Raw genomic sequence first — 17802 nt, 5'->3', positions numbered from 1 at the left:
AGAGCTGAATTCTTTGGGGCATGCCCCGCAAAGGGCCCTGTTCAGGGCTGGTAAGGTAAAAGAGCTTTGAACTTTTTTAATTTAGAATAGGGTAGGGCATTTTTTATTTTGGGGGGCTTTGTTATTTTATCAGGGGGCTTAAAGTAGGTGTAATTAGTTTAAAATTGTTGTAATATTTTTCTGATGTTTGTAAATATTTTTTTATTTTTTGTAACTTAGTTCTTTTTTATTTTTTGTACTTTAGTTAGTTTATTTAATTGTAGTTATTTGTAGGTATTGTATTTAATTAACTTATTGATAGTGTAGTGTTAGGTTTAATTGTAGATAATTGTAGATATTGTATTTAAATAATTTATTGATAGTGTAGTGTAAGGTTTAATTGTAGATAATTGTAGATATTGTATTTAATTAATTTATTGATAGTGTAGTGTTAGGTTTAATTGTAGATAATTGTAGATATTGTATTTAATTAATTTATTGATAGTGTAGTAATAGGTTTAATTGTAACTTAGGTTAGGATTTATTTTACAGGTAATTTTGTAATTATTTTAACTATTTTAGCTATTAAATAGTTCTTAACTATTTAATAGCTATTGTACCTGGTTAAAATAAATACAAAGTTGCCTGTAAAATAAATATTAATCCTAAAATAGCTATAATATAATTATAATTTATATTGTAGCTATATTAGGGTTTATTTTACAGGTAAGTATTTAGATTTAAATAGGAATAATTTATTTAATTAGAGTTAATTTATTTCGTTAGAATAAAATTATATTTAATTTAGGGGGGTGTTAGGGTTAGGGTTAAAATTAGCTTTAGGGGTTAAAAAATGTATTAGAGTAGCGGTGAGCTCCGATCGGCAGATTAGGGGTTAATACTATTTATTATAGGGTTATTGAGGCGGGAGTGAGGTGGATTAGGGGTTAATAACTTTATTATAATAGCGGTGCTGTCCGCTCGGCAGATTAGGGGTTAATAAGTGTAGGCAGGTGGAGGCGACGTTGTGGGGGGCAGATTAGGGCTTAATAAATATAATATAGGGGTCGGCGGTGTTAGGGGCAGCAGATTAGGGGTACATAGCTATAATGTAGCTGGCGGCGGCGTGCGGACGGCAGATTAGGGGTTAATAAGTGTAGGCAGGTGGAGGCGACGTTGTGGGGGGCAGATTAGGGGTTAATAAATATAATATAGGGGTCGGCGGTGTTAGGGGCAGCAGATTAGGGGTACATAGGGATAATGTAAGTAGCTGCGGTTTACGGAGTGGCAGATTAGGGGTTAATAATAATATGCAGGGGTCAGCGATAGCGGGGGCGGCAGAATAGGGGTTAATAAGTGTAAGGTTAGGGGTGTTTAGACTCGGGGTACATGTTAGAGTGTTAGGTGCAGACGTAGGAAGTGTTTCCCCATAGCAAACAATGGGGCTGCGTTAGGAGCTGAACGCGGCTTTTTTGCAGGTGTTAGGTTTTTTTTCAGCTCAAACAGCCCCATTGTTTCCTATGGGGGAATCGTGCACGCGCACGTTTTTGAAGCTGGCCGCGTCCGTAAGCACCGCTGGTATCGAGAGTTGAAGTTGCGTTAAATATGCTCTACGCTCCTTTTTTGGAGCCTAACGCAGCCATCCTGTGAACTCTCAATACCAGCGGTATTTAAAAGGTGCGGCCAGAAAAAAGCACGCGTAGCTAACGCTCCCCTTTGGCCGCAGAACTCTAAATCTAGGCGATGGTGTTTCAGCGACATATGCGCATATGCTACGTTTGACTAGATCATCAGGATACAAACACCATGTCTGCTCAGAAAGCTGACTGTGGTGTGTTTTGCTTCTTGAAGACTTAATTTGTGTCATATAAGGCACCACTATCTCTCTGAGAAAGGTGTTGTGTTAAAATACTGGTGCACAGCCCCCCACAGGATATGTGCATGTACCACTGAAAACCAGTAATAACCTTTACTAGAAGCATTTGCTAATGGGAGTATTACAACATGTAGAGATATATATAGGGGCATATTTATCAAGCTCCGTATGGCGCTTGATGCCCCTTGTTTCCGGCGAGCCTTCAGGCTCACCGGAAACAGAAGTTATGAAGCAGCGGTCTAAAGACCACTGCTCCATAACTTGTCCGTCTGCTCTGAGGCAGCGGATAGAAATCAACCCAATCGAATTGACCCCCCCCTGCTAGTGGCCGATTGTCCGCAAATCTGCAGGGGGCGGTATTGCACCAGCAGTTCACAAGAACTGCTGGTGCAATGATAAATGCAGAGAGCGTATGCTGTTGGCATTTATCGATGTGCGGTGGACATGATACGATACGTCGTCTCATGTCCGCTCGCACATTGATAAATCTACCCCATAGACTCTTTGTACTATTTGAGAAGATATTGTAGTTCATCTCAATTATGATGTGGTCTTTAGCTGAACTTGTAGTAAAACACACACACAGCCATTCACCGTGCTGCTGGGCTCTGTTACCTGTCACTTCATTTAGTCCCAAGTAGCACGTTGGATCTTACCATAAGGTATGACGGCAAGTCTGTCTTTGACAATACAAACCTGCATGGGTTCAGAGAGACACTAGTATTAAGAATCTGACCCCTGCTGCCTTTGCATTGTCTAGCAAATAGCAATTTAACAAACCATTGACTATTTTGTACAGAAGCTATAATTATAGACTTTGGTCAGAGTTACTGTTGATGCCGGTGTTGGCGAATGCTGAGTTTGCTCTTCCAGTCATTGGCCAGGGGAGACTGAATGAAGGTTACCATTGTACCTCATCAGAGTTCATCAGTCCAGCAAATAGGTAGATCTAAGACATTTCAATTTATGCTCATTTTCTCTTTACTTGTAAATCAGTTAATAAATTCCCATAGCTTTGCTTGTAGGGAAGCCCAAGGGTTTTTGTAACAGAAAAAAGCTAGTGGACATTATTTATTTTAATATTGGTGCTGGCTACTCATAGCCACATTTCTTGTACAGTAGAAACATAATCACATATTTCAACCTATGTACACACAAGGTGATTGTTATAGTTTTATAAGAATACATGCATACAATACACATAGAAAATACACACACACAACCTTTTGACATTATGGGTTTGGGTTAACAGTGACCTGTTTGAAAGGCAGGAATGCATTTTTCTATGAAAGTGTACATTATTTTGTACGCATACATATAGTAATAGTAGGTATATAATAGGCATTCATAGCTGCATTAAATTTAGACAGACATGTAGACACAATACACATTCTTTCTATCTATATATCTATCTATCTAAATATCTATCTAAATATATATATCTATCACTAATATATCCATCTATTATCACTATATATCTATCTATCATCTCTATCTATCTCTAATCTATCATCTCTATCTATCTATCTATCTATCTATCTATCTATCTATCTATCGTCAATCTATCATCTATCAATCATTTCTTTCTTTCTTTCTTTCTAAATCTGTCTATCTCTCTATTAAGCTAGGGCCTCAATACTTTGCATCAATACCTTTGTTGCTTAGGGAGTATCAAGACTGTCCATTACTGGAAAAAAGTATTGAAAAAGTATCAATTTTTTTTTACATTACATAAAACCTTCAAATACTTACAATAAAACATTCAAATTATACTGAATTTGATATTTTCAAAATATATGGATAATTTAAAACTGAATCAAAATTCAAGACTCAAAAATTGGTAGCAGTACTGAGTTTAGATGAATAGATGCGTGTATATATACTGTATATATGTGTATATATATATATATATATATAAGAGTGAGAGAAATATATATATATATATATATATATATATATATATATATATATATATATATATATATATATATAGATATACAGTTATATAAATATATATCTGTAGATGAGTGTGTGTATGCATATATATATATATATAAATATGTATGTATATATATATATATATATATATATATACAGTATATGCAAAAGCATATTTGGAGCATACATACACACACAGACAGCAATATATATATATATAATCTGCATACAGTGAGAGATATATATAGATAGGTATACAGTTATATAAATATATATATGTAGATGAGTGTCCATGTGTATATATATATATATATATATATCTATAAGGAAGCAAATCAAGCATACATACAGAGAGAGGGCGAGATATAGATAGGTATAGTTATATAAATATATATCTGACTGAAGATGAGTGTATATGTGTATCTATATATGTATATGTGTGTGTGTATATATATATATCTGAGGAAGCAAAGCATAATTGGAGCATACATACACACACAGACAGCAATATATATATAATCTGCATACAGTGAGAGATATATATATAGATAGGTATACAGTTATATAAATATATATATGTAGATGAGTGCCCATGTGTATTTTATATATATATAAGGAAGCAAATCAAGCATACATACAGAGAGAGGGCGTGCTATAGATAGGTATAGTTATATAAATATATATCTGACTGAAGATGAGTGTATATGTGTATCTATATATATGTGTGTGTGTATATATATATATCTGAGGAAGCAAAGCATAATTGGAGCATACATACACACACAGACAGCAATATATATATAATCTGCATACAGTGAGAGATATATATAGATAGGTATACAGTTATATAAATATATATATGTAGATGAGTGCCCATGTGTATTTTATATATATATAAGGAAGCAAATCAAGCATACATACAGAGAGAGGGCGTGCTATAGATAGGTATAGTTATATAAATATATATCTGACTGAAGATGAGTGTATATGTGTATCTATATATATGTGTGTATATATATATATATATATATATATATATATATCTGACTGAAGATGAGTGTATATGTGTATCTATATATATGTGTGTATATATATATATATATATATATCTGACTGAAGATGAGTGTATATGTGTATCTATATATATATGTGTGTGTGTATATATATATATATATATATATATCTGAGGAAGCAAAGCATAATTGGAGCATACATACAGAGAGAGGAGGGAGAGTGTACTGATAGAAATAAAGGCTGTACATCAGAGTCAGAACTCAAGGTATAAGGATATAGAACTGAAAGATAATTTGAGGGAACGGGTGAAAGAGAGAGATACTGACAGAGAAGCAGAGCTGCAGAAGGGGGAGGAGAGGGAGAGAGAGAAGGGAGGGGGGCATAGAGAGAAAGCGGGAGGAGGGAGAGAGAAAGAGAGAGGACACTGCGAGAGAGGGGACACAGAAAGAGAGAGAGAGGAGGGGGCATTTGGAGCAAGAAGATAAAGAGGGACAAAGGGGGAGAGGGATTGACGCCCACAGGGACTGACAGACAGCAGTGTACGAAGGGATCTGTGACAGGAGACCCTGTTAAACACTGTATGGAGAGCTCAGGGTTTGGAAACCTGCAGGATCAGGAAGAAACAGCAGATGTGATAGGATGTGACAAGGGCACAAGGTAATGGGTGTGTTAATATTGGTATATTTGTGTGGCTACCCCTGTGTGCGGCACTCAGCGTGTGCATATCTGTGTCAGTATATGTGTTTATGAATAGCATTGTGTGGGTGTGTATATCACTGTTTCCTTTTGAAGTGTGAGATTCTGCAGGTGTAATTTATGGCTCACTGCTTAATATAATATGTGCCAATCAAATATATATATATAGTGGATTCTTTGTGTGATTGTGTATCTATAGTCTAGAGATCAGTATAGGTAATCAATATGCTAAATGCTCTTTGCATGTAACCCTGTCTATTCAGGTATTTACTGTGCATCACTGTACAGTTCTGCATGTCTCTGTTTTATTTTCTATGTAACATCAATATTGTGGCTTTGCATTTTGTTTTCTTTCAGCATGTGTCTATTTCTCAGTAAGTCAATGCACATGCTATTATTCTATGGTGCTTTTGTAAATATATGTCATTGTGCATGTTATTGTGTATTTCTGTGTGTGAAACTGAGTGTCACTATGTGTTGCACTGTAAATGTCAATGACATTCTAAGACCAATTATGTTTTATTTGCTCTTGTATTTGTAGATAGATATGACATTCTGTATTTGATGCTGGCTAAGTGTTTTGTGTTAGGAAATTCCAAATTGGCATGCAAATATACCCTGCATTATTTGATTGCTTCTCCTCGAGAAATAACCTGACAATATCCCAGCTGATATGGCCTTTTGTATGTGTGTGTGCATATCATTGTATGCTGGTGTATGTGCAGGTCCATGTTACATTGTCAAACCATATATTAAATATAAATGAAGCACTGTCTGAAACTGACCTAATAATTTATAACCTGATAATAGTAGGAGTTCACTATACATTAAATAAAAAGCCAGTACTGTCAGAGCCTGTCCTGATAATCAGCAGTCTGGAGGTTATCCTACATTAGCTAGATACTCACCAGTAATTCAGCCTGTTCTGTTAAATTGCAGTCAGAAGGTCAACCTTCATTAGCAAATTATCACTTACTTAGCTAAATATAGAATTATATTGAAACCTAACCTTGAGATTTACAAAGTAGTGGCCTCTCATTTAAGTGAACTATACATCATATGTTATTTTAGTGAGTAGATTTGCTAACTTATAAGACATCTCGTCTTGTTTAGTGAATATTCTCTATATTATAACAGAATTACATATATTTATTTCACCTCTCTATTAGTGAGTCTAGGCCAGTAATATACTATCAAAAGCACACATACTGTATTAACACCATACATGTATCAATACAGTAAAATAAAAATTAACCATAACAAGCACTGGGTTAGGCAATATATACCTGTAAATTGGAGAATGCCACCCTATACAAGCATTAAAACCTCGGTATGATCTAAGGGATGGAACCTGGCCTGAAAAGGTATCAATGTGCACTAGATAGAAACCTGGCTAGATGTGAGCCTGTCCTGATAATCTTCACACTAATCAGTGGGTCTTGGACTCATTACATAAAACAGAAACCAGAAAAGTGTGTGGACCAGTCCTGATAATCTGTTGTCCCTTTTACACTACACTAGTGGTTCCCAATCTTTACCTGATTTGGAACAGTCTTAGCATGGTTTTGAAATCCATGTGACCCTCCTGATTCATTTAAGATATCTGTAATACGAGATAGAAACAGAAATATGGTGGCAGTATACAAATTACAATGTTATCTTTTATGAATAAGGCAGTTTATGCTAATTAATTTTTTTGCATGAGCTGTTTGGATGGTTTCTACCTCTAGTTTAGGCATAGCGAATTTATAGCACAATATACTGCTTTGTTTTATGAGCTGCAATAGTAGTCCTTTATAAATTATTTTTTCTTATTTATTCATACTATAATCAACAATTAAAGAGACATACTAGAGCAAAACAATTGCATGCTCAAATTCATTAGAGCAGGGTTCTTCAAACGTTTTTTCCCAAGACCCAGTGCCATGATACCACATACCTTTGCGCCTTAAGTAATATATAAGATAGCTGCAATTTTTGGCAAAGTAACTAAAATGTGTGTGTACTCTATTCCTGATTGTAGTCAAATATTGTAAAAGGTAAATACACTCTCATAAAACACACACACTCTCAAACACACACTCAACCTGCAACACACGCAGTCTTCTACAATGCCCACACACACACACACTCTCCTAGAGTGCACACGCACACTCTTCTACAACACACAATCTCCTACAACACACAAGTGCACACACACCACACACACTCTCCTAAAACAGACAGCAAACACTCTCCTGCAACACACACTACACACACTCTCTCCTTCAACACACACACACACTCTTCTACAACACACCACACACACTCTCTCCTACAACACACACACACACACACACACCACACTATCCTAAAACACACACACCATACACTCTCCTACAACACACACACAACACACACTCTCCTACAATGCACACACCACACACTCTGCTACAACATGCACCACACACTCTCCTACAACACACACACACCACACACTCTGCTACAACCCACACACCACACACACTCTCCTACAACACACACTCTCCTACAACACACACACACACCACACACTCTCCTACAATGCACACACCACAAGCACTCTCCTACAACACACACCACACACACTCTCCTACAAAACACACACACCACACACACTCTCCTACAACACACACAGACACCACACACACACTCTCCTACGATACACACACACCACACACTCTCCTAAAATACACACACACACCACATATACTCTCCTACAACACACACCACACATTCTCCTACAACACACACACATACACCACACTCCTACAACACACACACATACCACACACTCTCCTACAATACACACACACCATCTCCTACAACACACACGCACTCTTCTACAATACACACACCACAAACACTCTCCTACAATACACACACACCACACACACTCTTTTACAACACACAACACACACTCTTCTACAATACACACACACCACACACTCTCCTACAACACATAGACACCACACATTCTCCTACAACAAATACACCACACTCTCCTACAACACACACACATACACACTTTCCTACAACACACACACTTTCGTACAACACACACACACTTTCCTACAACACACACACTCTCCTACAACACACACACTCTCCTACAACACACACACACTCTCCTACAACACACACATCACACACTCTCCTACAATACGGACACACCACACACACTCTCATACAACACACACCACACTCTCCTACAACACACACACACTCTCTCCTACAACAGACACACACTGTCTCCTACATAACACACACAAGTCACACCTCAGTAAACATGGTGTTGCCACCAAGTAATGGGCCCTGACCCATGGATTGATGAACCCTGTATAAGAGTATGTAATGTTTGAACTATTGACAAAAAGTTACTTATTTAACCCTTTATGGAGCCACAAGTACTGCAGCTGCCAAGATGTACAAAGCCAGTGATTGGTGGAGCTGTGAGACTGCCAGTGCTGATTGGCTCACTGGCTACTTCCTGCTCTTGACCAGTAATTCTCTGTACCACCCGAGTGGAAATGTTTAGTTTGCGGGGTTAAACACATAGGGCATGCAGTTTTTGCAGTAGAATGTTCCTTTGAGCTTTAATTGTTATTAATATATATATATATATATATATATATACACACACACAATCACATATACAGTATTATAAACAATTCTTCACAAACTAAACACAGGATGTACATTGCACCTTCTCATACCCTCACCCCTGATGTAGGGGCCCCTCAAAGCACAGGGCCCAGAGTGCGCATCTATCTAACCAGGCCCAAAGGGCAGGCCTAAATAACATGATCTAGCACAGAACATTTTATCATTCAGTTATGTCCCTTTAAAATATGTTTGAGTGAGCAATGAATTTTGCTAGATAAATACATAAATGTTTTGCCTGGCACTTGTCCCAATATATACTGATAACATTGTATAACATTGTGCCAGTGATATTGTATAGACACAAACACAAACAAATACAGGGTCCCTTGCAATTTTCTATCTCCTACAATTCTTTCGCTATGACTTTACCTCTGGTACAGGAATATTGTTATTTTAAGCTCAAAGGAGTGAAATATATCTCCCAGAGTCACAAGACTATATTAAGTTCAGAGAACTGAACAGCTAGATAGCTTGGACAAAGTCTGATATATACTCTGATATGTCTGATAATATAATCTGCAATCAGGGGGTAACACAACATGGACACATGACTGTCACTCATTACATACGGTATATGGCAGGCTAAGCCATTCCTGATAATTTGCAGTTAAAGGGGCACTAAACCGAAATTTTTTCTTTCATGATTCAGATAGAGCATGAAATTTTAAGCAACTTTCTACTCCTATTATCAATTTTTCTTTGTTCTCTCGTTATCTTTATTTGAAAAAGTAGGAATCTGAGCTTAGGAGCCAGCCTATTTTTGGGTCAGAACCCTGGGTAGTGCTTCCTAATTGGTGGCTACATTTAGCCACCAATCAGCAAGGGCTACCCAAGTGATGAATTAAAAATATGCCAGCTCCTAAATTTATATTCCTGCTTTTTAAATAAAGATAGCAAGAAAACAAAGAAACAATGATAATAGGGGTAAATTAGAAAGTTGCGTAAAATTGCACGTTCTATCTGAATCATGACAAAAAAAATTGGGTTTAGTATTCCTTTTAACAGGTCACTATACACAACACGGAAATTAACACTTTCTAAATCAGTCTTGATCATCTATAGTCAAGAAATCAAACACACATTAGATACTAACCAGGGACTTTCAGCACTTGTCAACTTAATCCAACATATGACATAATACCAGCACTGCAGCCGTCTCCTCTGTGTTATGGGTACTCCTTCTATCTTTCTGAAGGTGGCTGTGACAGGCCTTTCCCCCGAACACAGAGATGATTGTGCGAAGCTGAGAGGGGTGAGGGGAACAGCAGCTGACACGGGCAGTAATAACAGCTGTAAGGAGACACAAGGGGAGACAGGTGGAACCATAGAGGAATATCCTGCACGTGTGTGTATGTGCAGAGAGCGGATGAGCTGTGCGCACCAGTAAGACAGGAGTACATGCCTATACAGACACAATGCTCTGTGGCTTGCAAAGGAGTATGAAGGGAGATATCTGTGGGATGGCAGTGCAGTGTGTGTGAGAATATATCTACAGTACAGTTGATATGTGTGTAAGTCTAGATGTGAAATGGGCATGAACAGAGATGTATATTTACACTTGCTCTCATGCCATGAATACACATTAAATAATCATTGAAGTGAAAAAGCAAAGAAAAAGTGTGAAACATTACTTAGAGAAAGCTAGGACCCAGTCTGAGAGGTAAGTGCAGAATAAAAACATTTTTTGTTGATCTTAAAACAGTATGTATGTGTTTTATGTGTATCTAGTATGTATATGACTATGATGTATACTATATATTATTACCCTGTTCTATTAATCCACATTTGCATGGTGTCTGTACACTAAGCCTGATGTTTACATCAGCTGAAGTCTGCATATTAATAGATGTGCCCATAAACATAAATGAGAAGTGTGTTTGTCTATATGATACATATTTTTGGGATATGCAAATGTACAAATATTTTTTGTATTGTGTTTCTATTAATCATTTTAATATTCCTATTATCAACATTTTATATATAATTTGTAATGCATTGTATCTATCTATGGATAATATGACTTGTATTTATGGGACAAATGAATGAATCATTTCATGTGAGTAGCTTTATAGTGTGTCTGGGTATGGTTACAGCTGCCTGTATTGGCTGATATCTGTACAGTTCATGGATTATTATATGATATGGATACCTGCACAGTGTCTATATATGTGGTACTGATAGCCATACAGTGTACATATTACTGCACTACACACTGTTGGTTAGCATGTCTAAATAAATATGTATGTTATTACTATATATTTACTAGTCAAATTACATATTTGTCTGCTAAATTTTATTAATGGTTTATCTATCTATCTATCTATCTATCTATCATGTTGTAATTGTCTAACTGTGTAATAATACAGAGAACTAGTTGTGTATATTGCTACATGATTAGCAAAACTACACAAAATGTTGGTAGATGCCTTTGTGTGGGCTTTAAAGGGACTTGGTTTTATCAAAACGATCAGAATCTTACTGAGTTAAACACAGCTGAGCTTTATAACTCCCACAATATTCCATCTCCATCTCTCCACAATGGCACTTTTAGTGACCGATAATGACTGTTGATTACGATAAACCGAATCGATACCCAAAAGAATACAACTGTGTACAATCATCTAAACCCCAAATGGCCAATTTGTGCTCTTTTTACTTTACACCATGTCTCTATGGAATCAGGAGACAATCACAAGCTTTGACAACTTTAAAAACAGTACTTTTACCATTTTGTTTGTGTGTTTTTTGGTCCGAGTATGCACAGGTCATTATCTTATATCATATATTGTTGATCCAATTTTTGTTGATGATATTTAGTCAATAACTTGGTGTATTGTGATCGCTGAAGTCAATACTGTCCATATAGGCAACTTCCTTGTTTCATATACAATATTTGTATATATTTGTATATCTTTGTATTGTGATTGTTCCAATATTGAAAAAGGTGTACAAGTAACTGAAAAACAGCCAATAAACACAACTAGATTGGGATCAACCTTATTATGGGATATGGAAGTCAAAATTAAAGTATCATGAATAAAAAAAACAATCCAATTTACTTTTAGCAAATTTACTTTTTTCTCTTGGTGTCCTTGCTTGAAACTTTGTTCCTTTCTATGAGGACAGGTTCATGCTTGAACACTATATACATATAACCATTGTTGAAAATATGCTGTCATGGAAAGGCACTAATTTGTTACAAACCACCAAGAGAATCAAGTAAATTTGACAACAGAAGTAAATTGTAAAGTATTTTTTTAACGCCCTATTTGAATCTTGATAGTTTAGTTTTGACTTTCGTGTTCCTTTTATAGATAATAATATACAGAAAAAAAGTGTAATTTGTCTGTGTCAAATCAATAGGTTACAAGCAACATAAATCTGTTTTGTTTTTATTTATTATTGCCATGATCTCTTTTATGCAACATAGTTAATAGAATCCAAAATGCAACATAATGTGTTGCCCAGCAAGGTAGTTGTGCGAAATGTGCCACATTGTGATATATAAACGGATTCAGCCATGATGTCCTCTTCTCTTCTGTCCCCAATCATCCCTGTATTAATTTATTTAAAGGGGCAAGAAACCCCAAATTTCCAATTTATTTCCTCTTGGTATCCTTTCTTGAATGAGCAGCAATGCACTAATGGGTGAGAGCAGGTTAGTAACCACGGTTACTAATCAGCTGATTATTTCACCTGTGCACTGGTTCAGCTATAATGAAAACCTGGTCTGTTGGGGGTACTTGAAGACCACGGTTGAGAAACAATGATCTATAGCATAGGTATAGGTAAGTCCAGGAATTAGAGGGAGAGTTAGCTGAGGTACGGGCAAGTAGTAAGTGTCCAACAAAGGTCTTTCCAGATTGATAATACATGGAATAGGCAATCTGAGACAATGGGAAACCGGTACTGAGTAAATATCAAACAGGAATTTTCAGGTATTGCTGGCAGATGCAATTAGAAAGATGTTACACTCAACAGGAGCCAGTAGCAGGAACAATTGATCAGGCACAGATTGCTGAAGGGCTAAGCAGGAGCCTTGCAAAGTGAATGTCCAGCATGATATGATATATGGGCAACAGACAGCAGAATACAGTATTAGGTGGTTGCAACATGACAAAATGTGTGTCAAGACCAGCAGGATAAAATATACAGGTTATGGTCAGCCTGATACAATATGCAGGTAATGGTCAGCAAGATACAATATACAGGTAATGGTCAGCAAGATACAATATACAGGTAATGGCGAGCCTGACACAATATGCACATAATGGTCAGCAAGATACAATATACAGGTAATGGTCAGCCTGACACAATATGCAGATAATAGTCAGCAAGATACAATATACAGGTAATGGTCAGCAAGATACAATATACAGGTTATGGTCAGCCTAACACAATATGCACATAATGGTCAGCAAGATACAATATGCAGGTTATGGTCAGCCTGACACAATATGCACATAGTGGTCAGCAAGATACAATAAACAGGTAATGGTCAGCAATATACAATATGCAGGTTATGGTCAGCCTGACATAATATGCACATAATGGTCAGCAAGATACAATATACAGGTAATGGTCAGCAAGATACAATATACAGGTAATGGTGAGCCTGACACAATATTCACATAATGGTCAGCAAGATACAATATACAGGTTATGGTCAGCCTGACACAATATGCAGATAATGGTCATCAAGATACAATATACAGGTAATGGTCAGCAAGATACAATATACAGGTTATGGTCAGCCTGACACAATATGCACATAATGGTCAGCAAGATACAATATGCAGGTTATGGTCAGCCTGACACAATATGCACATAATGGTCAGCAAGTTACAATATACAGGTTATGGTTAGCCTGACACAATATTCACATAATGGTCAGCAAGATACAATATACAGGTTATGGTCAGCCTGACACAATATGCAGATAATGGTCATCAAGATACAATATACAGGTAATGGTCAGCAAGATACAATATACAGGTTATGGTCAGCCTGACACAATATGCACATAATGGTCAGCAAGATACAATATGCAGGTTATGGTCAGCCTGACACAATATGCACATAATGGTCAGCAAGATACAATAAACAGGTAATGGTCAGCAATATACAATATGCAGGTTATGGTCAGCCTGACAAATTATGCACATAATGGTCAGCAAGATACAATATGCAGGTTATGGTCAGCCTGACACAATATGCACATAATGGTCAGCAAGATACAATATACAGGTAATGGTCAGCAAGATACAATATACAGGTAATGGTGAGCCTGACACAATATGCACATAATGGTCAGCAAGTTACAATATACAGGTTATGGTTAGCCTGACACAATATTCACATAATGGTCAGCAAGATACAATATACAGGTTATGGTCAGCCTGACACAATATGCAGATAATGGTCATCAAGATACAATATACAGGTAATGGTCAGCAAGATACAATATACAGGTTATGGTCAGCCTGACACAATATGCACATAATGGTCAGCAAGATACAATATGCAGGTTATGGTCAGCCTGACACAATATGCACATAATGGTCAGCAAGATACAATAAACAGGTAATGGTCAGCAATATACAATATGCAGGTTATGGTCAGCCTGACAAATTATGCACATAATGGTCAGCAAGATACAATATGCAGGTTATGGTCAGCCTGACACAATATGCACATAATGGTCAGCAAGATACAATAAACAGGTAATGGTCAGCAAGATACAATATGCAGGTTATGGTCAGCCTGACATAATATGCACATAATGGTCAGCAAGATACAATATGCAGGTTATGGTCAGCAAGATACAATATGCAGGTTATGGTCAGCAAGATACAATATGCAGGTTATGGTCAGCAAGATACAATATGCAGATAATGGTCAGCAGGACTCAAAATTCAGGTAATAGCAAGCATTATACAATATGCACAATACTAAGTTAAATGTCCTGGCACGTCAGAGCCGCAAGGAGAAGAGGTCACCAGTGGGTTGCAGGGAGAACAACCAAGCATTGGAGAAACATTTGTGTTGTTCTTTAAAGGAATAGTAAACCCAATTTTTTTCTTTCATGAATCGGATAGAGCATTGCAATTTTAAGCAACTTTCTAATTTACTCCTATTATAAATGTTTCTTCATTCTCTTGGTATCTTTATTTGAAAAAGCAGGAATAAAAGCTTTGAAACCAGCCCATTTTAGGTTCAGAACCTGGGTTGCGCTATCCAGACTACTGAACCAAAAATAGGCCGGCTTCAAAACTTTCATTCCTGTCTTTTCAAATAAAGATACCAAGAGAAAGAAGAATAAAAATGATAATAGGAGTAAATAATAAAGTTGCTTAAAATTGCATGCTCTATCCGAATCATGAAAGAAAATATTTGGGTTTACTATCCCTTTAATAGAGTAAATGGTGTTCCATCCTCCGTGATGCTCTGCAGCAGCTTCTCAAAACTATAAGGCAGGAAGAGTACCACAAGATTGTTCCTGAGATGGTACTCGTGACTCCCTAAGGAGAAGCTGCTAGTAGGTGATGAGATGGTACTCGTGACTCCCTAAGGAGAAGCTGCTAGTAGGTGATGAGATGGTACTCGTGACTCCCTAAGGAGCAGCTGCTAGTAGGTGATGAGATGGTACTCGTGACTCCCTAAGGAGCAGCTGCTAGTAGGTGATGAGATGGTACTCGTGACTCCCTAAGGAGCAGCTGCTAGTAGGTGATGAGATGGTACTCGTGACTCCCTAAGGAGCAGCTGCTAGTAGGTGATGAGATGGTACTCGTGACTCCCTAAGGAGCAGCTGCTAGTAGGTGATGAGATGGTACTCGTGACTCCCTAAGGAGCAGCTGCTAGTAGGTGATGAGATGGTACTCGTGACTCCCTAAGGAGCAGCTGCTAGTAGGTGATGAGATGGTACTCGTGACTCCCTAAGGAGCAGCTGCTAGTAGGTGATGAGATGGTACTCGTGACTCCCTAAGGAGCAGCTGCTAGTAGGTGATGAGATGGTACTCGTGACTCCCTAAGGAGCAGCTGCTAGTAGGTGATGAGATGGTACTCGTGACTCCCTAAGGAGCAGCTGCTAGTAGGTGATGAGATGGTACTCGTGACTCCCTAAGGAGCAGCTGCTAGTAGGTGATGAGATGGTACTCGTGACTCCCTAAGGAGCAGCTGCTAGTAGGTGATGAGATGGTACTCATGACTCCCTAAGGAGCAGCTGCTAGTAGGTGATGAGATGGTACTCGTGACTCCCTAAGGAGCAGCTGCTAGTAGGTGATGAGATGGTACTCGTGACTCCCTAAGGAGCAGCTGCTAGTAGGTGAAGCATCTCACAGACACCATGAAAGACGTCTAGGAGAATGAGGTCTACAGAGGTAACACAATACAAGATATACCAGAGCCAATCAAGAGTTGATTTTTGATGATCAGCTTGAATATTAAATTATCCAAAAATAATACTAAGGAAGAAGCCCTCAGACAGGAATTTGTGTATATTGGTGTAACCAGTTAACTGCAGGTTACACAGACAAGACCATTATGTTTATTTCACAGCATTTAGTTAAAAGAACATAAAATCAAAAATGTTATTTGTATTATTCAGATAGAGCATACAACTTTAAACAACTTTCCAATTCATTGCTATAATCACATTTTCTTTGTTTCATTGGTTTCATTTGCAGGGAGCTAAGCTGCGGAATGGGAACGTGTCTAAAGCACTATACGGCAGCAGTTTTCCAAAAATGTTATACATTAGCACTAGACAGCACTATTTCCTGTCATGTAGTGCTCCAAACACGTGCACACTAAGGGGCATATGTATCAAGCTCCGTATGGAGCTTGATGCCCCGTGTTTCTCGCCAGAAACAGCAGTTATGAAGCAGCGGTCACAAAGTCCGCTGCTCCATAACCTGTCCGCCTGCTCTGAGCAGGCGGACAGACATCGCCGCAAATCAACCCGATCTAGTACGATCGGGTTGATTGACACCCCCCTGCTGGCGGCCGATTGGCCGCGAGTCAGCAGGGGGCGGCGTATTGCTCGCCGTATTCAGCAAAGTCTGGCGGACCTGATCCGCACTATCGGATCAGGTCTGCCAGACTTTGATAACTAACTAAGTATCTAGATATCTCTACAAAAGAATAGTATGAGAACAAAGCAAATTTGCTTAGCAAAGTAAATTGGAAAATTTTTTAAAATTGTATGATTTGTCTGAAAGAAACATTTTTGTTTTTCATGTCTCTTTAAGAACAGAAAGAGAAAACATTTGACTCCCAGGAAAAGGAATGTGATCATGAGGTCAAACATTATATGGAGAAGTGTGAAGTTAAGGTTAGACAGTTTGAATAAAGAAATGTAATTCTACCATATCCTTAGAAGTCTTAGCATAGTTATCAGATGTGTTAGTGAAGGAGCTTGAGGCCTGAGAATGCAGGCAAGGAGAACGTGTGTACAAATAAGCTTATAAAAGTTGTTTTGTTTAGTTTGCCGGCGAACAGTATTCCACCAAGAAGGAAGGAATCATTGGTTTAATGAGATAGTGATTTTCTCCAAAGGTATTGTGAAAAAAAAGCTGAGCTAGAATCCAGCAAGAGTTTGGGGTTAGAAGGCCGAG

The 17802-nt window shown here is 37.7% G+C and overlaps 1 protein-coding gene and 1 long non-coding RNA gene across 2 annotated transcripts in view; one reads left to right on the top strand and one right to left on the bottom strand.

Annotated features, from left to right (window-relative positions):
- Positions 1-10438, bottom strand: part of LOC128649734 (uncharacterized) — a 28337-nt gene extending 17899 nt beyond the window's left edge. The window contains exon 1 of the long non-coding RNA XR_008400688.1: positions 10281-10438. This is a non-coding gene — a long non-coding RNA (uncharacterized LOC128649734). The remainder of the gene's footprint in view (positions 1-10280) is intronic.
- A 169-nt stretch (positions 10439-10607) lies between these two features.
- SEMA6B (semaphorin 6B) overlaps positions 10608-17802 on the top strand; it is a 196617-nt gene continuing 189422 nt past the window's right edge. The window contains exon 1 of the mRNA XM_053703159.1: positions 10608-10847. The gene's annotated coding sequence lies outside the window, so the exon portion shown is untranslated. The remainder of the gene's footprint in view (positions 10848-17802) is intronic.

Source organism: Bombina bombina, chromosome 2, assembly GCF_027579735.1.
Source record: "Bombina bombina isolate aBomBom1 chromosome 2, aBomBom1.pri, whole genome shotgun sequence".
Classification (NCBI taxonomy): domain Eukaryota; kingdom Metazoa; phylum Chordata; class Amphibia; order Anura; family Bombinatoridae; genus Bombina; species Bombina bombina.
Note: the sequence above shows the minus strand (reverse complement) of the source record. Positions and strands in the feature narration are given on the sequence as shown.